Source organism: Prionailurus viverrinus, chromosome B4 (genome assembly GCF_022837055.1).
Source record: "Prionailurus viverrinus isolate Anna chromosome B4, UM_Priviv_1.0, whole genome shotgun sequence".
In the NCBI taxonomy this organism is placed as follows: Eukaryota; Metazoa; Chordata; class Mammalia; order Carnivora; family Felidae; genus Prionailurus; species Prionailurus viverrinus.
This window is the reverse complement of record NC_062567.1, coordinates 91,976,360-92,001,903: the sequence shown is the minus strand read 5'-3', so window position 1 is coordinate 92,001,903 and position 25,544 is coordinate 91,976,360.

The window sequence follows — 25,544 nt, the reverse complement described above, 5'->3', positions numbered from 1 at the left end:
AGAAGCTTGCTGGAAATGCGTATTCATGGAGTCGGCCCCAACCTACTGAATCAGAATCTGTGAGGATGTGACCCAGTAAACTGGTTCTTATTCATGTTAAAATTTGAGAATCTCTACCCCATAGGCTACCATTTTCAACTATTTTTAGCGATTTCCCTATTTTCCTCCATGTCTGAATATGCTTATAATCCTATTTCTTGCTTTGACAGTTTTCTACTTTATCTATTGACTTTCTGTTATGGACGATCAGGATTTATTTAGTTCTTTGCATTTTTTGTCCTGCCCTCATCCTTCCAGTAGAGGTATATCTATTTTTTTTTTCTAAATCAGTCTGTGTTTACACTATTAATACCATAAAAATGTTTCCTGCAAAGCCTAAATAGACCTATGCTTATATGCCTTTTCTTACATTCTTAATTGTTTTTCCTGAGATTAATAATTGCCTGGTTTGTTTATTGGTTTGTATCTATTCTTATTTTTTGTACATGCTCCACTATATCTGTTAAGCCTACTGATACAATTTTCAAAATATCCAACTATGTGATATTGTGTCCATTCCATTTAGAATCCTCTGCCCCTCAGCCTTCCATCACCCTGCTCTGATCTGGACTGGGTATTCTCAGAACTCTGCTTTTTATCACACTAGATCCAGTCTGCAGGCAAATCTACTGCTTCTACCTTCAACATGTATCCAGAATCTGATCCCCTCTCTTAACCTCCCCTGCTACCATCCTGTTCTAATCACCATTATCTCTCATCTGAATGGCTGAAATTATTTCCTGAATTCTTCCATCCATCCCCCCTCCAACCTATATTCCACATTGTAACCTTTAAACACATAGTTCATGGGTACCTGGATGGCTCAGTCGGTTAAGCGACCAACTTCAGCTCGGGTCATGATCTCACAGTTCGTGGGTTCAAACCCCACATCAGGCTCTGTGCCGATAGCTCAGAGCCTAGAACCTGCTTCAGATTCTGTGTCTCCCTCTCTCTCTGCCCCTCCCTGCCTCATGCTCTATGTCTCTCTCTGTCTCTCAGAGATACATGTTAAAAAAATAAAAATTAAAAATAAAAACATAGTTCAGATCATGTCTCATGTATTTATAGCTAAGTGTAAATAAAGAAAGGAGCTATGTGCTGTTTGGAAAATGTTTGTTACTTTGTATACGTGGGAGGAGAAGGAATGGGTTGGGAGTAGAGGATGGGTAGACAGATTATAGGTGTGAGGATTCCATGTATCTTCTCACTGATTGCCCTGTAGGAGATGGATGTTAAGGGGGGAAGAAACAAACAACCAAATGAAACATGTATACAGTGAATACTTACTATGCATTATGAAAATACAGAAATAGAACATGTGATGCTAGCCTCTGAAAATTTACAAATTTCTATGGGAGATAAACATGCACACATCTCATACTGGACAAAACAAGGTTTGATTACATGCAGAAACTAGTATTATAAGGCATCCTTAGAAATTCAGAGGGAATGCATCATTTTGGCTGACTAATCAGGAACTCTATACAGACTGCAGGATTTGTGTCGGGATTTAAAATATGGGTAATATTTTCATGTGCAAAGACTAGATGAAGAAATTTTAGACTGAGGTAACAGTGACAATAATATATGGAGCAAAGAAGTATAAAACCAATTTAAAAATAATATAGACTAGGACAATTTGATATATTAAAACTATGCCAGGGAGTAGCTGAAAATAAAATGCAAAGGGTAGATAGGTTTTTTTATTGATACTGAGCATTTAGTGAATTGGTTGCCCTTTTTAAAATCAATTTAACTAATCCTTCACATATTGTGGGCAATAATAACAGCTCTCATCTAACCCAAGAAAGTAGACTTTATTATCTCCATTTTATAGATGAAGAAATTTGAGGCCCCAAGGGGTTAAGTAACTTGCTTATGGTCAGAAAACTAGAATGTAGCATAGCTAGTATTTGAACCTACACAATCTCATTCATGAGCCTGTGTTCTTAAGCACTACTTGCACTGGCTTTATTTGCCTATTATATATGTTGCAAAGACTTTTTTCCATTCTTCATTTACCATCTTAACTTTGTGTATGCTATTTTTCACTGTATAGACATTAAAATTTTTTTATATAGTCAAATTTTTAATTTTTTAAAAAAATTTACTCAGTGTTGTTTCATACTAAGAAAGGCTTTGTACGGAGAGTAATAAAAATTCTCCTACTGAGCACAATTATTGTGATGAGCACTGGGCGATGTATGGAATTGGAATTGTTGAATTGTACCCGAAACTCATATAACACTGTTTGTTAACTACACAGCAATTAAAATTTAAAAAATAAAAAATATTCCTCTACTGTATTTTATTCTGAAGTTTTAGCTTTCATTTTTAACTTTATGATAATTAATCTTGAATCTTTTATTGTGTGTGTCTATGGTCTGAGGTAGGGATCTAATTTTATTTTACCCCCAAATGGGTAGCCAATTATTCCAAAGATATGTCCTTTCCTTAATGAGTTGACATGCCACCTTGATATAGATGTTGAGAAATTAGCCATGCTGCTAGACAATACCAATTAGTGTCTTATTCTAATTAAGAATTCTTTTAAAAATGCAACTATGGAACAAATACCAATTAGAAACTCTACAGTATAAATTAGTCAGATAATGTTGGGGTCTTAATACCTAGCTATGATAAAGGTATCCTACAACAGAAATTTTGGCTCTGGAGGTCAAATCTTCCTAGGGAAGATGGTGAAAGAAGAAATTTTTTAAAGCTCATTTCTTTATTTAGAGAGAGAGAGAGAGAGAGCAGGCACAGGGGAGGGATAGTGAGAGAGGGAGAGAAAGAATCCCAAGCAGGATCCATGCCATCAGCCCAGAGCCTGATGAAGGGCTCCTTCCCATGAACTGTGAGATTGTGACCTGAGCCAAAACCATGAGTTGGACACTCAACTGACTGAGCCACCCAGGCACCCTGAAAAGGTTATTTTTAACTTAGGGTATGAGTGGGAGAAACTATTGCCTTCTTCACAATCTGGTCTTTTATAGGCAAAATTCTCACATTTTTGATGACAATAATTGAAGAACATCTGGGACCAACTGAAGTAATGAGGACTTATAACCTGACTGTTTAGTAAGCAAATCTTTTCAAATTTTTCTAATATGCCCCAGCTTTGAACCAATGGGAAAAGCCATCAAGTAAAACAACCATAAGGATAAATAATCCGATGAAGACAATTTCTCTGGAAATATGAACTTAAGATGGGTTCTGGGGGAAAAATGCCAAATCTTTTCATTTCCTCCAGAACAACATCATACATGTATATCAGTGGTCCTTCTGTATAGAGTGTTAGGAAATCTGTATACACATATTGAGTAATTTCCCCCCATTTCACTATGCATGCTCCGAACAGTTAGTGTCCTTACTTGCCTTCACAATGGTTCTGTGTGATCTAACACAGATTCAACCATCTGTCTGTGTTTTCTTCCATTTGCAACATTTGTTCTTCCTGCTGATCTGACTGCTTCTTTTCTCTGCTTTCTGATTCAGACAGAGCAAGCTTTTCCAGAAATGTGCTTGTTAGCCAAAAGTGAGTCTCTTGAACTACAGAAATATAAAATTTGCCCCAACTAGTAACATTTAAGAAACGTGTTGTTTTGTTTTGTTTCTTATGTATATTGCCTGGAAAGCATCCCAAATTTTTGATGACAGATGCTTTTTAACCTGTTGGCAAAATAAAATATATAGAAATCTAAAACCATACTTGGAAGAAATAAAGTTTTCCTTGGATATGGCCCTGAGGATCACTAGTGTCCTGTTTCAGCAAAGTTTCAGCCTTACTTTTTGAGAAGTGCATCTCCAAACATTCTACTGAAATCACTTACTTTCATCTTGAAGGACATTTTTTCATTGTTCCCTCAATGTGTGTCTTTTAGAGGTAAAACCTCTCAGGGTTTTTTTTTTGTTGTTGTTTTTTGGTGTGTTTTTGATAGTGTATTTCATTTTCATTATCAGAAGATCATTTCAATTATATATTATTTCAGTATCCTCTGGCTCCTGTTGTCATTATTAAGAAATCAGCTGCCAGTTTAACTTCCTTGTGCGGAATCTATACTTGCTTTCTAGTTGTTTTTAAGATCTTCTTCCTGTCTTTGTTGTTCTGCAACTTTACAATATGTGTCTATGTGTGGGTTTCTTTTTATTTTACACTGTTTGGGATTTATGTGGCTTCCTGAAAGTGGCAACTGATATTGTTCATCAATTTTAGAAAATTCTTAGCTATTATTTTTCCTTATTTGAATTTGAATGCGTTTCCTTATTTGAATGTCCTCTTTCAGGAATTTTAATTAACCCCTCTCACTCTATACTTCATGTGGATAAAATTCTCATTAGGGTTTTACACCTATTTGTCTCTCTGGGCTGCAATCTGAATTTTTTTTTAGTTCTATAGTCCCATTATTTATTCTAATCAGCTGTATCCAATCTGCTTTTTAATTCTTCGTTGTTTTTTTTTTTTAATTTCTACCCAAAGCCAATTCTGAGATCAATCATATATTTTACTATCAGTGGGGGTCAGGTTTTTTTTTGTTTTTGTTTTTTAAATTTCATTCTTGCCCTGAGATTATAAGACTTGCAGGGTTCCATCTTTATACAGTATGATCTCTGATCTACTAAAGACTATTCCTGCATATTCTTCTGCATAGTAGTTCTAAGCTACCATGACTCATATAGCTGGCTAAGAATTTGAGGCTTCAAAGTTCACATATCTTCCTGATCTTATGTTCTTTGCTCAATCCTGTCTTCAGTGGATTTCCATTACTTTCTTGCAGACACATTCAATAATTTAAAATGAATTTTCTTTAATTTTAGAGAACATTTTTAACTGTTCTGTGTCAGGAGGGTTTTAAGGTTTCTAATCTACCTTATTTCATACTACTGACATTTTTATTTCTCTTCCACTTTTGAAGGATAATTTCACTAGGTACAGAATTCTAGGTTGTTTTTTTTTAAGTTTATTTATTTTTGAGAGAGAGAGAGAGAGACAGAGAGAACAAGCCGGGGGGGGGGGGGGGAGGGGGGCAGGGTGGATGCAGAGAGCGAGGGAGAGATAGAGAATCCCAAGCAGGCTCCACACTGTCAGTGCAGAGCCCATTGCATGACCGGAGCCAAAGTTGGATGCTTAACTGACTGAACCACTTAGGCATCCCTAGGTTGATTTTTCTTTTCTTTCATTGCTTTCAATACACCACTCCACCCTCTTCTTGCTTGCATAGTTTCTAATAAGAAGCTTGCTAAAACTCCTCCATAGGTAAAGTTTTTTTCCCCCCTCTGGCTTCTTTCAAGATTTTCTCTTTGCCTTTGGTATTCTGAAATTTAAATATGAAATGCCTAGGTGTGGGGGGTTTTGATTTTATTTTTGTATCACTACTGCTTACTATTCTCTGAGCTTACTGGATTTGTTGTTTAGTCTCTGTCATTAATTTAGGAAGATTACTGGTTATTATGGCTTTAAATATTTCTCTTGCTCTGTTTTCTCTTTCTTTTTCTGGTGTTATAATTATACATATGTTAGACCTTTTGCTATTGTCTTCAGTTCTTAGATGTTCTATTCTGTTTCTTTTATTCTTTTTATTCTTTGTGTTTCAGTTTGGAAAGTTTCTATGGCCTTTCTTCAAGTTCACTGATTATTTTCCCAGCCATCTGGAGTCCACTGAAGGCATTTTTTATTTCTATTACTGTATTTTTAAAAATTTCTTGTCATTTCTTTTGGTTCTTTCTGAAAGTTCCCGTTTTTCTCCTCATATGACCCATCTTTTCTTGCATGTTGTCTACTTTTTCCATTATAGGTCCTAATATATACTTTAAATTCCCTACCTTATAATTCAAACATCTGTGACATATCTGAGTCTAGTTCTATTTTTTAAAAAATGTTTTAATGTTTATTTATTTCTTTTTGAGAGAGAGACAGAGCATGAGCAGGTGAGGGACAGACAGGAAAGGAGACACAGAATCTAAAGCAGGCTCCAGGCTGTCCACACAAAGCCTGAAAAAGGGGCTCGAACTCACAAACCGTGAAATCATGACCTGAGCCAAAGTTGGACACTTAACTGACTGAGCCACACAGGCACCCCATATGTGAGTCTAGTTTTTGATAGTTGCTTTATCTTTTCAGACTGCATTTTTTCTTGCCTTTTAGCATGCCTTGTAATTTTATGTTAAAAGCCAGGTATGTTGTATTGGGTAATTATAACTGAGGCAGATCTGTCTTTAGAGAGAGATTGTATTTTATTCTGGCTAGGGGATGTGCTGTTTAATGTTTGTTGTAGCTGTAGGTGCCAGAAGATTCAAATTTCTCTAGTGCTCTTGTTTTTTGGTCTCTCCTCTGAGGAGTTATCAGTCTGTTTTGCAACCTTTCAGCTGTAATTCATTATTATTGTTATTATTATTATTATTTTACTAGAGCATTACTGGTATGGTGGCAGAGTGTGTGGGAGGAGGAGCATTTTATAATCATCTAATTGAGTCTTAGTCTTTAGTGGGCCTTTGCCTTGGCAGTTGTGTGACCTTCACAAGTGTTTCTATACCTTCTTCAGTTGAATAGCTTTTACTCCATATTCCCTACTCTCTGGCTACAGTGTTCTCAGTCTATTTCCTTAAAGGCTTGTCCCCTGGTTTTTGTTTGTTTTTTCCCTTGTGTAAGCCAGGAAGGCAAAAGGGGTCTGGAATAAGGAAGAATCCCCTTTCCTTTCCTGGGATAAGTTTGCAAAATTGTGCTTTAGTGACAACTTTTCCCCTAAAGAGTAGGCCATTTTTATTGAGAAGGCTCTGGATGTGGTTTGCAATTGTTACTTTCCCCATCCCCCATTCACCCCTTTCCAAAACCAAGAAGGAATTTTTGTGGCGTCCTCACCATGAGCACTTGATGGGGTTCCCAGACAGAGAGCTCATGAAAATATGAGAGCCCCTCAAGACTGCAGTCCCTAGGGGTTTTTCACTCTCCCACTAGTCAAAATTGCCATTCAAGTGTTCATACAAGTTTATGTCTCCAGTGGTTTCTGCTCCAGGTAGGCAGATCTTGATTGCCCTTTCTCATACCTGCCTTTCTAGATTTTAGGGTACTGATTTGCAATAAGGCACAATTTCTCAGATGGATACAAGAAAAGTCACTGATTTTTTAGTTTGTCCAGATTTTTCTTGTTGTAAAGATGACAGTCACAACTTCCAAGTTCTTTAAATATCAGAGCTGAAATTAAAAGTTTCACTATTGGAGTGCCTGTCGGGCTCAGTGGGTAGAGTAGAGAATGGACTCACGAGCTTGGGATAGTGACTTCACGCCCCACACTGGGTGTAGAACTCACTGAAAAAAAAAAGTTTCACTATTGACTTTTACATTTTCATTGCAGTTTGGGTACTTTGTTTTCAAACAAAAGAAACTAACATTGGCTAACTTAAGTAAAAATGTATTTGTCTGAAGGATATTGAGAGCCAAGACAACTCTGGAGTATTAATTAATAAGAACTCTAGGGAAAATTGTTATCAGGAACATTTTAGTTAAGACATCTCCACGGAGATGAATGAATTTCAACTACTTTCAGTACCTCATTTAGTATATTCAAGATTCAAATTTCAGGGAAGAAGGTGGCAGAATTTTTTCAAATCCTTACACAAAAGTAGTGCAAACAACTAGATAGCAAAACCATTTGGAGAACATTTATAGCAGAACTAGCTGATAAGACAACCCCCAAACCTCCAAACACCAATATCTACAGGCCTGTGTGTTACCACAGCCTTAGTGGAAGAAACCTGGGGGAAGCAATAAGGCATGTGACAGAACCAAGAACAGCATAATACCCAAATAGCCAACAGGTAATCCTGGAAATTGCAGTGGATCAGTTTGAAAATAGCAGCTGCAACTGGAAAGAGTTTTGCCTAATCCAATAAATGATGGGGCATAATGTAAGGACTGCTGGAACCGTCTCTCTCCAGTTCTCAAAATTGATTCATCAGAGTTTTCTTGCAAGACAGGGCCACACACTTCTGGTTTGCATAGTTTTATTTTATTTTGTTTTATTTTACCTATTTATTTACTTATTTAATCATAAGTGTACTCTTTAATCCCCATCACCTATTTTACCCATCCTCCACCCACCTCCCCTCTGGTAACCATCAATTTATTCTCTATAATTGAGAGTCTGTTTCTTGATTTATCTCTCTCTCTCTCTTTTTGTTTCTCTTGTTTCTTAAATTCCATATATGAGTGAAATCATATGGTATTTGTTCTTCTCTGACTGACTTACTTCACTTAGCATTATACTCTCTAGCTCTCTATCCATGTTGTTGCAAAATAGCAAGATTTCATTCTTTTTCTACAGTTTGGCTATCGTAAATAATGCTGCAATAAACATAGGGGTGCATGTATCCCTTTGAATTAGTGTTTTTGTATTTGGGGGATAAATATCCAGTAGTGCAATTACTGGATTGTAGAGTAGTTCTATTTTTAGTGTTTGAGGAATCTCTACACTGTCTTCCACAGTAGCTATACCACTTTGCATTCCCTACAGTGCAAGAGTTCCTTTTTCTCCACATCCTCAGCACTTGTTTCTTGTGTTTTTGATTTTAGCAATTCTGACAGGTGTGAGGTGATATATTATTGTAGTTTTGATTTGCATTTCCCTGATGATAGTGATGTTGAATATCATTTCATGTATCAGTGGGTCATCTGGATGTCTTCTTTAGAGGAATGTCTGTTCATGTTTTCTGCCCATTATTGATGGAGTTCTTTGTGGTTTTTTGGGTGTTAAGTTGCATAAGTTCTTTTTTTTAATGTTTATTTATTTTTGAGAAAGAGAGTGAGTGCATGTGCGCATGAGTGGGGGAAGGGCAGAGAGAGAAGGAGACGGAGAATCCCAAGCAGGCTCTGTGCTAACAGTAGCGAGCTCTATGTGGGGCTCAAACCCACAAACCACAAGATCACAACCTGAACCGAAGTTGGACTGAGCCACCCAGGCAATCCATAAGTTGTTTAAGTATTTCGGATACTAACCCTTTATTGTATACGTCATTTGCAAATATCTTTTCCTATTGAGTAGGTTGTTTATTTCTCTTGCCTCAGGAGACATATCTAGAAAAATGTTGCTAATGGCCCATGTTAAAGACGTTACTGCCTATGTTCTCTTCAAGGATTTTTATGGTTTTAGGTCTCACATTTAGGTCCTTAATCCATTTTGAGTTCGTTTTTGTGTATGGCGAAAGAAAGTGGTCCAGTTTTATTCTTTTGCATGTCACTTTCCAGTATTCCCAACACCATTTGTTGAAGACACTGTCTTTTTCCTGTTGTATATGCATTCCTCTTTTGTCAAAGATTAACTGGCCACATAACTGTGGGTTTATTTCGGAGTTTTATATTCTACTATATTAATCTACGTGTGTGTTTTTATGCCAGTACTTTACTATTTTAATTACTACTGCTCTGCATAACTGGAAATCTAGAATTGTGATGCCTCCAGTTTTGTTTTTCTTTTTGAAGACTCCTTTGGCTATTCAAAGTCTTTTGTGGTTCTTTACAAATGTTAGGATTGTTTGTTATAGCTCCGTGAAATATGCTGTTGGTATTTTGATAGGGATTGCATTAAATCTGTAGATTGCTTTGGGTAGTATAGACATTTTAACAATATTGTTCTTCCAACTCATGAGCATGGATTGTTTTTCCATTTCTTTGCATCATCTTGAATTTCTTTCATTAATGTTTTATAGTTTTCAGAGTACAGTTCTTTAACCTCTTTGGTTAAGTTTATTCCTGGATATTTTATTGTTTTGGGTATAATTGTAAATGGAATCATTTTCTTAATTTCACCTTATGCTGCTTCATTATTACTGTATAGGAATGCAACAAATTTCTGTACATTGATTTTTTTTTATCCTGCCATAGTTTGTTATGAAAAATTATCTATCACTTATTTCATTTTTCTGCTATATTTTACACGTCTTTTTGTTACTGGCTTCTTTAAGATTTTCTCTTTAAATCTGTTTTTCAGCAATTTGGCTATGATGTGCCTAGTTGGGGTTTTCTTTGTATTTTTCTTATGATGGCATGAAGTACTTCATACTTTCTTGGGACATTTTCAACTGTTATATCTTCATATTTTTTTCCCTCTATTTACTCTCTTCCTTCCCCTTCTATGACTCCAATTGTATGTATGTTAGATCACTTTCTCATAGTTCTACTAAGGGTCTACTTATTTTCTTCATTTTTTTCCCCTTCTGTTATTTAGATTGGGTACTTTCTATTGAAATTTCAGTTAATTGACTCCTTCACTTTCACTTACCCTTTCCTCTGTCAGTTTTATCTGAAATTGTCTTTTTTTGGGGGGGGGATCTTCATTTTTGGAAGGTACTGTAATTAGATATAGAAATAATAGTTGGGGCACCTGGGTGGCTCAGTCGGTTAAGTGTCCGACTTCAGCCAGGTCACGATCTCGCGGTCCGCGAGTTCGAGCCCTGCGTCAGGCTCTGGGCTGATGGCTCAGAGCCTGGAGCCTGCTTCTGATTCTGTGTCTCCCTCTCTCTCTGCCCCTCCCCCGTTCATGCTGTGTCTCTCTCTGTCTCAAAAATAAATAAATGTTAAAAAAAATTTAAAAAAAAAGAAATAATAGTTAAAATTTTATTTCATCACTTTAAAATGTCATTTAATTATCTTATGCCATTTCCAATTTGTTGTAAATCTTAGTGAATTTTTCATCTTATCTATATTATATTTTCTAGATCAGAAATTTCCATTTGGATCTTTTTCTAAAAATAATTTTCATCCCTCTAGTTACTCTGTCCTTTAGTTAATTCATTAAGAGTAAATTTTAATAGCTGTTTCAAAATCCTTGTATACTAATTCCAACATATAGTCCAGTCAGGCTTGGTTTCTATTCATCATTTTTTTAATATGTCTATAGGCCATATTTTTCTGTTTCTCTACATGTTAAATTTTTTATATATATATACTGGACATTATAGGGACACTTAATATTGTAGGAACACTGGATTTTGTTATCTTCCTCTGAAAAATGTTAGTGTTTTTAGCAGTAGTTAACTTGACTAGATACAAACTCAGAACTTTGTCTCCCTTAGATGGACAGTGACTGAAATATGCTAAATTCTCTTAGCCTTTCATCTGTTGTTTTCTACTGTATCCAGTAGTTTCCCATTACATGAGTCTAGTTCTGGGATCATCCAAAGAGTTGGATGGAATTTTTATGCAGATTTGCAGACTCTTTTATTCTCAGTGTTCTCCTTTTGCTTCTAGCCATTGTGTCAGCTCTACATTTGTCTTAGGATTCCCTGTACTACTAAGACTACAGTTTTCTACTTCACTTCTAGCTACCCCATGTTCCACAAATTGGGAATGGCCCTCAGGCAAAAGGCCACACAGTACATTTCCCTAATTTCAAGGGTCAACAATCCTTTAGTTCTTGTCTCCTTTTCATTGTTCCCCAGAGGCTTCTATTTTTTAAGAAAAATATTTTAAAAACACATTTTTAAAATATTTTGTCAAGATTTTAAATTTATATTCTGAAAAATGGTTAGTCTAATATATGCTACTCTGTTATTACTGGAAGCAGAACTTATTCTAGTAATCTTTTCCACCGTGTGTCTTTGAAAGCAATGAGTGCTGGTAGCAATGAGCACATCTACATTAGGTTTTGATTTTAAATACCACTCTCCACATCTATACCAGTTCTTTAGTATTTCTGTAAAATATTTACAACCTGAATCTAATTATAAGAAAAGATCAGGGGCAGCTGGGTGGCTCAGTCAGTTAAGCGTCTGACTTCCACTCAGGTCATGATCTCATTCATGGTGCATGAGTATGCGTCCTGCAGCGGGCTCTGTGCTGTCAGTCCAGAGTCTGGAGCTTGCTTCGGATTCTGTGTCTCCCTCTCTCTGCCCCTCCCCCACTCATGCTCTGTCTCTCTCTGTCTCTCAAAAAAATGAAAAAAACGTTAAAAAAATTTTTTTAAGGAGAGAAAAGATAAGACACACAATTTGATGATAACCCTGGAAGTGGCCTGAACTTAGGGTTGACCGGGATAGTATGTACTGAGTGAATGCTACAGATTTTTCCAGCTGGACCTTTTCACTATGCTGTAGTTCTGACTAGATTGTGATCATTAATATATAATCACAGAAAATATTATGGTTCTTTTTATCCAAGGAGTAACTTAATTGAGGCAACTGGCTGGCTTAGTCAATAAAGCATGTGACTCTTGATCTCAGGGTTGTGAGTTTTTGAGCCCCACATTGGGTATAGAGATTACAAGGAGTAACTCAAAATAAAAACAAAACAAAACTCAAATAAAAGCAAAAAAACGAGGAAAGGACCTTTTATTTGCATAAAAGTATGCAAATATATACAGTCCTGAGGGGCCACAAGTGTAAGTCCCATCTGGCTCTCTAGTGAGAACCATATGATCTGGAAGTCTCCTTTGGGTGGCAGTCACAAAATTCAGGGCTTCAGACGAGTATATAAACTTGTTCCTGAGAGATACTGGCAAGATAAAGGAAGGCAGAGGAAAAGTGCCAAGATGGCATCCACAGCCTATGTTCCTTGAGAGCGGCTCTGTCAGCCACTAAATGTGTGCCAAACTTGAAGCCTGATCCTCAGTCCAAAGCTTCAGGACAAGCAAAGTGGCCTCCTTCACAGAAAGACTGGGGAGTGTGCCTCAGTCTGCTATCTGTGTGGTGCCCTAGGAGTGGTAGCCTGCCAAGGACTATTCTTATTTTGCTACAATCCTATGTGACCCAAGGGTGTAAAGCCCTCTGACCACCAAAGGCAGGCAATCAAAGGGGCATCTCCTGGGCATCAGTTGCAAAGTCCAGGCACCAGATGCATGTAAAGCTCCACCCAAAAGACTGGCACTCTGAATCATGACAGAGGGTAAGCATGAAAATTGTGCTTGCCCTCTGAAGTCTTTGGAAGAATTCTAGTAACTTACCTGATAAAGAGTTCAAAGTAATGGTCATAAAGGTACTTATTAAACTGGGGAGAAGAATGGATGAACCTAATGAGAACTTCAGCAAAGAGATGGAAAATATAAGGTACCAAATAGAAGTCACAGAGCTGAAGAATATAATAATTGAACTAAAAAGTACACTACAAGGGTTCAATAACAGACTAGATGGAGCAGAAGAAATGATTTGTCAACTTGAAGACAAGGCAGTGGAACTCACCCAATCAGAGCAGCAAAAAATAAAAAGAATGCAAAAATGAAGATAGTTTAAGGGACTTATGGAACAACACTAAACAGACTAACAGTTGCATTATAGGACTTCCAGAAGGAGAAGAGAGGGAGAGAAGGGGAAGGAGTCTCATTCAAAGACATAATGGCTGAAAATTTCCCTGACTTGGGGAAGGAAATAGATATCCAGGTCCAGGAAGCCCAGAGTGTTCTAAATAAAGGTGAACTCCAAGAGACCCACATTAAGACACATTACAGATCTTCCTCAATTTACAGTAGGGTTACATCCCATTGTAAATTGAAAATATTGTAAGTCAAAAATGCATTTATACATACATTATATATACACTATACATACATAGCATGTACTATGTAGTATATATATAGTAAAGGTAGTGGATTATTTATAAAGCTAGTATAGATGTTATGAGACAAAAGTAATAAAAATAGCTATGATTAAAATAATTAATAAGTTAAAGGATACAGAAGATTAAAAGATGTAGAATGTGACATCAAAAACCTAAAATGTGTATGTGGAGAGTAAGAATGTTGAGCTTTATCAACTCAAAATAGACTGTTATAAGTTGTTATATGTAACCTCATGGTAAGCACAAAGCAAAAACCTATAGTAAATACACAAAAGAGAAAGAGAAAGGAATATGAGCATACCCCTAAAGAAAACCATCAATTTACAAAGGAAGAGAGCAAGAGGAAAAAGGAACAGAGAGGAACAACAAAAACAGCGAAAAATCAACTGACAGAATAGCAACAAGCATACCTATTGGTAATAACTTAAAATGTAAATGGACTAAATTCTCCGATCAAAAGACATACAGTGTTTGCATGTATTGAAAATATATTATGGGGTGCCTGGGTGGTTCAGTTGGAGACTCTTCTAAGTGCTGGGAATAATGTCGTGAAGACAATTTGGCAGAATAATTTTCTCCTATAGTGATTTTCACTTTACCCTTTCTGTAGATTTTTCCACTAAGAGTGTACAAGAAAAGAAACTGTCAAAGAAGTAAAAGAGGAGAATGAGTTGTCACAGTTTATAAGAATTTTGAGAAGGTTAAGAATGAACAATTATCAGATTATCAGATGTTTTAGAGAGGTCAAGAAACATACCCCTTGGATTTGGCAATAAGGAGGTCTTGGTAATCTGCTAGTACAGCTTCAGTGGAATGGGAGGGTAGAGAAATTCTGTAATTGTTGCACACAGCACCGTGCCTGATACATAGTAGTTGCTAAGATAATTTGTTGGATTGAGAGTAAGTGCTGTGAGAAAATAAAGACTGTACTCACCAGAAGTTTTCATGAGAAAGGAAACTAGATAGTGGATGGGTTTGAGGGAATAGGAGTCAAAGGACTTTGTTTTTTAGTATGAAAAAATTGATTATAGTCTGAGAACATGTTGTTAGTAGAGAAAGGAAGTTTGTGTGTAGTAGAAAGAGAAAAGTCAGCAAGGTCTGGAATAGGAGAGTGGGCTCCTCTAAGATTAAATTAGATCTTTGTAGACACAGGTATACGTGTAGGGCTGGGAAAAAAGTTTAGGGAAATATCTGATGGCTTCAAGTTTATTAATCAGGAAGCAAAATCACCTGCAGAAAGTAAGTGTAAATAGTAGGGAACCAAGAGGGGGGCTTGAAGGGAGCAGTGAAGATTTGGAAACAGCTGTAAGGAGTGGAAATATAAACTTGCCAAGAACAAGTAAAAGGATTGCCAGGGCATGGTGAAGTTTCTGATATAACTGATAAAATTATCCATTAATATGTCTAAATCCTTAGTATTTTGAAGTTTTCTTGGACATACTTTCTTGAAATATCTTCCAAGACCTATTTAGCTTCAAGGATAAAAAGATAAAAGAAGGTGGTTAATGCTTTATTGACATTCGCTTATGTGTATGGACCTTATTATTTTTGGAACTCAATTTAAGAATAATTCAGATTATAAGCAATACTTAATATTTTTTCTTTAATGAAATTGTCAAACAAACCTTGTGTTAACCCAGATATTGTCTTTGTTCTCTAAGGCCAGCTAAGACATTGATGAGAGTGACTTTCCGCCATCATCCTGTGGATTGTAGATGTTCAAAATTTTCCTCAAGATGTATCTGTATTCCCTGAAGTCTTGTGATGTCTAATCGTTTCTGGCTTGGAGCTCTTACTCCAATTTATTTAGTCTAGTTTACAGATCATGCACCTTTCTGCTCATGTTATCTGTTTCATATCATGTTAACCCAGTTGTAGATTTTGGTCTTCATCCCAGTAGCCACTAAAAACATCCACAGAGGCATGTATATGTAGAGATGACTTTGCTGAAGGTGGTAATATGCAGAGATTCATACATCGCAGCAACAGAAAACAACTCAACTTGATGTCAGCCTCCTGTACTTTTCTTACTCTTCTTACCTTTCTGTCCTCTCCTCTGAGGAATAAAACTTCAGTTCCTCCCACTCTTTAGTGGAGAGTCATTTAGCTCTCTGTGTCTCCTACTGTCAAAGTCAGATTGAGATAAATCTTGGTCTGTGCAAAGCCAGCAGAATGCTCAACTGAACAAATGGGCCTTTTTTAGAAATCTTTTTGCATCCCTCAGATAAGTCTGTAGCCAATTTCACTTTCTTATTCTTCTTTAGAATTTATCATTAAAATGGCGTTTTTCTTGCATAAGATATGGCCAGTAGGCAAAATAATCCTATATCTGAACTAAAAAGAGACTTAGATGCTGCCCCTCACACCTGTATTATACCAAAAAGAATTCCAATGAGAGGCATGTCACATAGTCACATAGTTCCATACTCCTGAGTTTTAAAAACTCTTTTGTATAGGGCAAAGTATAGGCTAACAGCACACACACCCACCCCAAGGTGAAATATGTGTGATATTCCTCAGACACTCCTGGCTACCCAAGAACCAAGGAAAGGGGTTTAAGTGCTTGCCATGGTGATATGGGAAACTAAGGGAAATGAAAAATTAAATTCCCTTACTGCCCACAGCCCATTGACAAGTCCTTGAAACTGGCAGAGTGACCTCTCTCTAGGAGGTCAGCTGTCCCGAGGATGACACTTTGCTAGGGGCAAAAAAAAAAAAAAAAAAAAAAAAGTCCCAAGTTTCAGAGCAGATCTCATTTTGCATTAACGCACCAAAGTTACATAATTTCTGCAATGTTAAAAACTGTGGTATCATTGGTAGGGGTCTCTCATTGACCATTGTGGTACATCATCATTACATATACCCAAAAATCCCTACGTTAGACTTTTTATGAAGGGAAGAAAAGATAAAAATTTATTTTGTTAACAGCTAGACCTCATTTTTCTTAGTTTAGTGGAGCTTTCCTCTGAAATAGCCAACAAGGTCACATCTCTCTTCTTTAGGGTGGTTTGTTGTGCCCTATGGGGAGAATCAAGAAGACTGGGTTTAAGTCATTAAACCTACCACTAGCTGTTTATGTCAGCTAAGTGCCATAACGGAACCTAACTGTTCATTAATTGCTCCTTTATAGGGATGAATAAAAAAGAAAAAGAGACTTTGAGAATAGTTGAGAAATGTAAAGAAAAATCATTATTAGACATGAAAGTAGTGAAATGGCTCAATGAGTTCAAGATAATGCTTTAGGAGTTTTGAAGGGACCAATCAATGGTGAGAAAGGTGACAAGAATATAATCACATGGTATCCTCACCAGTGGAATGGTACCTAACATATCAAGAAAAATAAACAGGAAGTATTTTAACACAAGGATGAGAAGGAGCCTGTGATTTGAGCAAACCAATATTCTTATTTCTAAGGAAAACACCCTCCTAGGATAAACACAGCAGGCTTTTCAGATTCAGAATGGTTCAGCTGTTACATTAATGCAAGTGTAGCTTAATGAAAAGGATTTCATGCTGTGACTACAAAATGTGACTGGAAATCATTACAATAACATTAATAACAGTATGATAATAAAATGTCCAGGGCATGGGTAGTCTTCAAAAAGTCATTATTAATGGCAGTAATTCACTGCTGTAATATGACATTGTAAGGAATAGAGAAAGTGGAGAGATCACCTCCTTGGATGAGCAACATAAGCCTCGGTGAAGGAGCCCCTAGGTTTTGTGGAGAAGGGGGGAGAGATGGTTAGACTAGCAGAAGATGAAGGAAACTGGAAAGACTGCTAGGCAGGCAAAAACATCAGTGACCGTATGTAAAAGAACATCTTAGCTGATACTCTTAGTTATTCTCACTCTGTGAATGCTAGTAGTGTTGTATTTCTTTTTGGACATTGTAAAATTGTAAAATCAATGATCAGACTGTTTCTAGGACTTTCTGAGGAGTTAGAAATCATCCAGAAATAGAAGACTGGAATGGTAATTTAAAACCAAAGTACAGGAACGCCTGGGTGGCTAAACTGGTTAAGCGTCCGGCTTCAGCTCAGGTCATGATCTCACAGCTTGTGAGTTCAAGCCCTGCACTGGGCTCTGGGTTGACAGCTCAGAGTCGGAGCTTGCTTCAGATTTTGTGTCCCCCTCCCCTTCTGCCCCTCCCCCACTCATTCTCGCTCTCTCTCTCTCTCGCTCTCTCTCGCTCTCTCTCTCTCTCTCTCTCCCTCTCCCTCTCTCTCAAAAATAAGTAAATATTTTTTTTAAAAACTAAAAAAATAAATAAAACCAAAAAATGACTAGAATATTGATTGGGCTGGAGATGTGTTCCAGCCGCTATTCACAACTGAACTGTGGATAATAATAACGTTAACTACCATTTATGAAGCATTTATTCTATACCAGGTACCGTATTATACACTTTACAAGTGGAACCTCATTTAATTTATATAATAAGCGAGGTGAGTATTTTCTCATGTTTACAAATGAAAGAAATTGAAGTTAATTAGATGCATTCCAAAGACTAGAATCTGTAACACAAATGGGAAGTCCAAGCAGGCTACTAAGTAAGGAAAAACTTAGTACACGACAAGACCAAGGATGGTGAGATGGTATTATCTACTTTGTGCTTTATAGCAGAGGTTAAGACTTGGGCCAAACTTGGGATATAAGTGGAGAAATCATTACCAAAATCTTCTCTTCCTCTTACTGCCTTTTCAAGCACTCATCAGTTGCTGACATTACTATGCTAAACAAATTAAAAGAATCTCAAATCTCATGGAGCCTATATTCTTGTGGGAAACAGATCACATATATAAGTAAACAAATATTAAAGTAATTTCAGTTAGTGATATTGCCATGGAGAAGATGTGAAGGTGAAATGTGGAAGGTTAACTTTAGTTAGGGTGGGTGCCTGAAGAAGCTAATTTGAGCTGATTCTCAAATAATGTGAATAGGTCAGCCATCTGAAGATCTGGCAGAAAAGCGTTTCAGATGAAGTAAATATTTGGGAAGTGATCTGATTGTTAACTATGGATGTCCTAGATTATTTAAAGATTGCCAATATTTTGTTGACTAAAAAGAGCTTCACTTTGTCTTACTGTTTCCCCTAATGCTTTTACTATTTAGACACTCAGTGGTCCAGTCTGCTTCTAAGATCCCACTGTAAATATACTGGGTGGCCTCTTGTGTGGAAGCCTTTCATGGCCTTTTCAGCTTCTGTCCCAGCTCCTAAAGGAGAAAGGCATTTTTCTAGTTGCAGTAATTGTTTATAAAGACATCTGCAATGATTCCTCCCATCTGTATAAAAGGGTTTCTTCACAGCAGTGACTTAGCTACTTCTCTCATCAAGACATAAAATCCTTTCTCCACACCCTTGAATCTGAGCTGGCCTTGTGACTTGCTTTACCCATAGAATGAAGTTGAAGTAACATGGTAGGGCTTGTAAGTGTAAGTATAGGCTTCAAAAGATTCTGCTCTTGTCCTCTTGGGATACTGCCATCTGTGTAACAAAGCCAGTCTCCGGAAGGATAAGAAACCACATGGAGACCGTGGTCCAAAGCATTACCAACCACCAGACTTTTGAGGAAGGCCAGCTTTGATCATGCATTCCTAATAGCCTCAGAATGCAATGAGTGACCATCAGCAGAATGGGTGAGATCATCAGAAGAACCACTGAACCCACCTCAAATTTCTGACCCACAGAATTATGAGCAAATAAAATGGTTGTCATTTTGAGCTATTAAGTTTGTTATACAGCAATAGATCATTAAGCAACTAGCGAGGCTCCAAAGATCTTTCTTTTGGGCTTCATGTCATCTGGCTTTTGACCTGAAGTTGCTGACTCAATGCTCCTTCCAGAGGTCTCTTGAAAGGTGCCAGAATGCATTATACTAGGCTTTCCCACATGTTTCAAATTACATCATTTTAAGTATGCATATCAGCAGAAGGATTATTTCTACTTTTTTTTTTTGATAGAGAAAGTATCTTTCCTTATTATTCTGAACTAACAGACACATGACACAGCTAAGCCTGATTCAGAGTCTTTCCTCACTATTCCAAACCTTTGTTTTCTTTTAGCACATGCTCTGACTTCCCAGTTTAGGGGCCTTTTACATACTATGCTAACTACCACGTATAGGTATCTAGTATCCTGAGCACTAGAATCTTGGCTACTAATTGTCTGTTGATTCCTGGTGTGTCAGATGCCTACCATTACTAATCTAATGGGCAATTTTGATTTGGGATGTTCTAAAAATATAATTGAGAATAATGGAGCTCATACCGATGAAGGAATCACACATAGTTCTAGCATACTATGAAGTTCTTGCCTTAATTACTGCTTCCACTCCACTAAGATTTAGAAGGATATGAAGACATTGGTTATGACATGTCTTTATGGTTTTCCATTGTTATGGCTACATTTATTGCTTTTTGCTACTGAACAGGTCCAGGCTAAACAATTCTTCAATTATAGAACGATGCCTGCTGCAGCCCCTTTTAGGCACCTTCTATTTTTTTTTTTTTTCTATTATGGTAGTTTTATGAGGATCTATGAAGTTTGATGAGTAGTCAGTTTCTGACATGAGTGTTTACTGAAGACCATTCTTCCATTACTCATAATTCCACCATTCTGTGGTTATGTTGTGTATCATTTAATCAATCTCCCTTTTCTACTTTCCCATCGGCATCAACTGGGTTAAAAGCTATCCATTTGCTGACCCACTGGGGTTTGTGTGTTTTATCCAAGCACACGGAGTATACTAGTGTCTCAAGTAATTGACCGTGTAATACCTTGAGTTTCACTTTTAACTCCAGCCTTTCTGCATGGTGCCATATCCCTTTTAGACCACCCTCTTTCTGTTCCTAAGCTTGTGTTCCTTTTTAGACTAGGCACTCAACTTCCTGCTTCTTATTTGAAAAACATTTCTCAGTTTAGAATAGAAACAAATGGTATTTCTTGAGCTCAGCCAGTTGTTGAGATTATGCTCTGGTCATTTGCTGGATTACATATCCAGCTCTTCACACTTACCCATATTCTTCTTAGTGGTTAACCCTCAAGTGTTCTTAAAAGATAATGTTTGTAGATGTCCTCTAGTTATGGTATTATAGTACATGAGATTTTAAGCATTTTAAGATAGAAGGCAAATAAATACCATTAATGCTTTATTGTGAGGGATAGCAGATTGTTTTAATTGTTTTAAATATTTATTTTTGAGAGATAGAGAGAGACAGAACATGAGTAGGGAGGGGCAGAGAGAGAGGGAGACACAGAATCCAAAGCAGGCTCCAGGCTCCGAGCTGTCAGCACAGAGCCTGGCATGGAGCTCTAACTCACAGACCAGGAGATTATGACCTGAGCTGAAATCAGATGCTTAACCGCCTGAGCCACCCTGGTACCCCAGGCGTGGCAGATTTTTAATTGGCAGATTTTTATAGACTTATAAATCTAGAAAATTCCACTTCAGAAGTCTTTTTCTGTGATTCTACATCATTAGGCTCTAAATGTGGAAGGTGAAGAGCCAAATGAGTTGGAAATATTTGTAGGACTCTAGTTCTAAATTTTGAGAGGTTTAGATGGGTATAAAGACATTGGTTACCATTCACAAGGTCTTCCCTTAGTAAAACAATATGTAAAACCCTAAAACAACATTCCAAATTCATAGGTGTGATTTGGCCAAGCTAATATATTTTTCTTATACTTTTTGAATGACACGAGTCCTGCATGAATATGTTGTCACTGTGAAAAATTAACATTATATAATAGCATGTGGAATAAACACTTAGGCATCTCTTATCTTTGTTTGAGTTCCTCCAAAAGCCAACTCAGAAAATAACTTGAGTATAGGTATAATGAGAAAACTCCTTGTTTTCCTTACTCACTGCTCACTGAATACTTTTGTATTCCAAGTGTGTGTGTGTGGGGGGGGGGGGGTTCCCATGCTAAGCAATTCTTCAATTCTCTGCACCAGATGGGTGTCCTATAGTTCAATTCAGTTCTGACACTACCTGGAGATAGCATCAGATCCCACAAGTTACGGGTTCCATCTCACAAGATTGCTGCCCCACTTCAGATGCCAATCACAAGTCTAGGTTGTCACCTGGGTTTCTTACTGGATGGATGACTGCGTATAAATCAGAGGTTCCCATAACCCCCTCAATCAGGTTTGATAATCTGCTAGAACGGCTCACAGAACTCAAGAAAGCAATATGCTTATTAGATTACCAGTTCATTACAAAGGATACAACTCCGAAGCAGGTAGATGGAAGAGACACATAGGGCACAGTATGGGGGAAAGGGTGTGTGGCTTCCATGCCGTTGAAAGGCACACCACTCTCCTGGCATTTCCCGTTGTTTACCAACCCAGATGCTTTGTGAACCAGGTCCTTTAGGGATTTCCTGGAGGCTTCATTACATATGTGTGATTGATTAAGTCACATGCCATTGGTGATTAATTCGATTTCCAGCCCCTAGCGCCTCCCCAGAGGTTGAGAGATGAGGGCAAAACTTCCAATCCTCTGATCATATGGTTGGTTCCTCTGGCAACTAGCCCCCATCCTGTGGTCACCTAGGTACTTTCCAAAAATCACCTAATTAACGTAAACTCAAGTGTGGTTAAAAAGGGCTTGTTACGATTAACAGATGATACCTTTATCTCTTTTATCACTTAGGAAAGTCCAAATATTTAGGACTTTGTGCCAGGAATAGGAATGAATACCAAATATATAGTTCCTATCATAAATCACCATATCACAACAGGTATTTTAATAGGGAGGTAAAGGAGTGAAGAAAAATGACCTGGGAAAGAGAAGAAAGCCAATAAAAATGAGTTACTACTGCAGACAATTGAGGCTTAATCCTGTTGGGGAATCTCTGAGGAACCCTGTAGAATTGTAGAAATTTGCTTCAGAATTTTCCTGCTAAACTCTTCTTTTCCTCGATCTATTTGTTTAGTCTAAGACTAATCAATATCTTCCTGTTTTATTCTAGTGGTATAGTATGTTTTGAGCCACCCAGTCACCTCCTATTGCTATTAGTTTTAAAAGCTAATAATGTTGTTTGTTTGTTGTTTAGGTAAACTCTAAACCCAACATGGGGCTTGAACTCACCACCCTGAGACTAACAGTTCTATGTTCTACCAACTGAGCCAGCCAGGCATTTCAAAAGCTGATCATGTTTATAAATGTTTTCTTCTGTGTAATTTTTATTATAAGGTAATCAAGATTTTTTTTTTTTTAATTCTGAGGGGATTTGGATTAGAATTGCTTTGCTTTTTTGAGTCTTCCTATTTAGAAAAATGGTATGTCTCCAATTTAGTTGGGTGTTAATATATTTGTAAAAGTTTTATTTTTTACATGGTTTTTATACATCTCTTATTGCATTTTCACCTCAATATTTTACACTTCTTGCTGCTACTATGAAGGGGATCTTTAATTTGTAATATTTTATTTATTTATTTTTTAAGCAATCTCTGTGCCCAAGGTGGGACTCGAACTCACAATCCCGATATCAAGACTACGCGGCTCTGCCAACCAAGTAAACGAAGTGCCCCTAATTTATAATAGTTAAAGAACATGTTTTTGGTGGTGTGTAAGAAAGATAGTCCATTTCTGCAGGTGCCTTTGTATGTATCTTACTAACTAGTCATTGACAGGTGGACTTTTATCCCTTAACATTCTCCTCCTTTCCAACTTTCTTATTAGCAGCAGGAGACACAATTTGGCTGCCTTTTTTTTTTTTTTTTTTTTTTTTTTACCCGCCTCTTACTCCTGGAGATTAAAGATAAGACTTCATGTTCCTGACTATTTTAACTATATTTACTTACCTCTTGGGATCCATCTAATTTCCACTACTAATGCCACACACCAGTCCCCTGGAGTACACTTTTTTTTTTTTCAACTTTAGGGCTAGAATTAAAAAAAAAAAAAGAACTTTAGTAAATATGAATGACTATTAAAGGAAATACTAGAAACAACAACGACGAAAATGTAGATTATTCTAAGTGCAGAATTTCTACCATAGCACTATTTAGTTACTTTAAAAAATGAGAAACTTAAAAAAAATAAAGAACATTTCTTCCCAAGTGAGCAACACTTTCTTTACACTGGAACTGGGCTTGAGTTTCATCATTAATTCTATGGACATCAAAAATAAGTAGAGGGGCGCCTAGGTGGCGCAGTCGGTTAAGCGTCCGACTTCAGCCAGGTCACGATCTCGCGGTCCGGGAGTTCGAGCCCCGTGTTGGGCTCTGGGCTGATGGCTCAGAGCCTGGAGCCTGTTTCCGATTCTGTGTCTCCCTCTCTCTCTGCCCCTCCCCTGTTCATGCTCTGTCTCTCTCTGTCCCAAAAATAAATAAACGTTGAAAAAAAAATTAAAATAAAAATAAGTAGAATAGCTGGTATAAAATCTCTTTGCTCTTGAGTTGTATTAATAACCTATATACTCTATAATGTACTATATTATGCTCTTGAAAAATCCAAATATGAATTTTTCCTAATAATGTGATTTTTGTTTATTCCTTGCCCTAGTCCAAACCAATTTCTTGTTACTCCACTCCTTTCAAATAGATCGTTACACATGACGACCAGAGTTTCTGAATTTAAGTAGTAATACAGCATTGTCATCAAGACCTGGATTTAGGTCCTGACTCTAGCAATTATTAGATGTGTGAGTGTGTGGAAATTATTCAACCTCTTTGAGGTTTAGTTTTCTCCTTGTTAAAAGCTACTAATAGTATCTACCTCATACACTTTAAGGAGCATATTGGCAATTAGTGCATACTATTATTTCTATTGCCACAGTTCTTATTTTCATAGGTATTATTTGATATTCTACTGTTTATGCTCAATATTTTAATTTGAGTTGATCCACTAAAGTATAAAATCTTGGGAAAATAATGAACTCTGAGATTGATTCTCTAATACCATTATTTCCTTCTAATATTTGAATTAGAGTCTTAATGGTTCCAAGTTTTTTAGTAAGGCTTTTTACCCTCAACTATGGAAAAGATATGACTATTGACATCAGTTAGAGTTTACGTTAAGAAGTCAGGTTATTTTGGGGCGCCTGAGTGGCTCAGTCGGTTGAGCGTCTGACTTCAGCTCAGGTCACGATCTCACGGTTTGTGAGTTGGAGCCTCGTGTAGGGCTCTGTGCTGATGGCTGGGAGCCTGGAGCCTGCTTCAGATTCTGTCTCCCTCTCTCTCTGCCCCTCCCCCACTTGCACTCTGTCTCTCTCTGTCTCAAAAATAAAATAAACATTAAAAAAAATTTTTTTAAAGAAGTCAGATTATTTTATTTTTTTCAATGGTATGGGTCATCAGAGAATATTCCTTTCAAAATACAGAGTTGAGGAATAAAAGATAAATAATAACTCAGGCTATATGAGGCATAAATTGGAAATACATTGTATTATGCCATAAGAGGTGAATTTATACCATCAAAATAAATGACTCAGTGTGTTATTTTTTAATGTTTATTTATTTATTTTTAGAGAGAGTGAGCACGTGCACACGTGTGCAAAAGAGAGGTGGGGAGGGGCAGAGAGACAGGGAGAGAGAGAATCTGAGTGCAGAATCTGCACAGTGCACAGAATCCAAGAATCTGACAGCGCAGAGCCTGAGGTGGGGCTCCATCCCATAACCATGAGATCGTGACCTGAGCTGAAAGCAGGAGTCAGACACTCAACTGGCTGAGCCACCCAGGTGTCCCTCAGTGTGTTATTTTGCTATAAATTTAGGCCATACTAAATTACTTGCAGCTTCTCGGCCATACCATGAAGTTTTATATCTCTTGTACCTTGGCATGTCCTGTTTTCTTCTTTCTGGAATTCCCTTTTCTCTACCACTTTTGTTCATCTAATGGGCTCTTCCCAGTGAGCTAATATAGTGCATATGTGTTTTCCTCATGCAGTGTTTTGGGTCATACTGGTAAAGATCACCTTCGACAGATCCAGATCAATCACAATGCTTTTTGT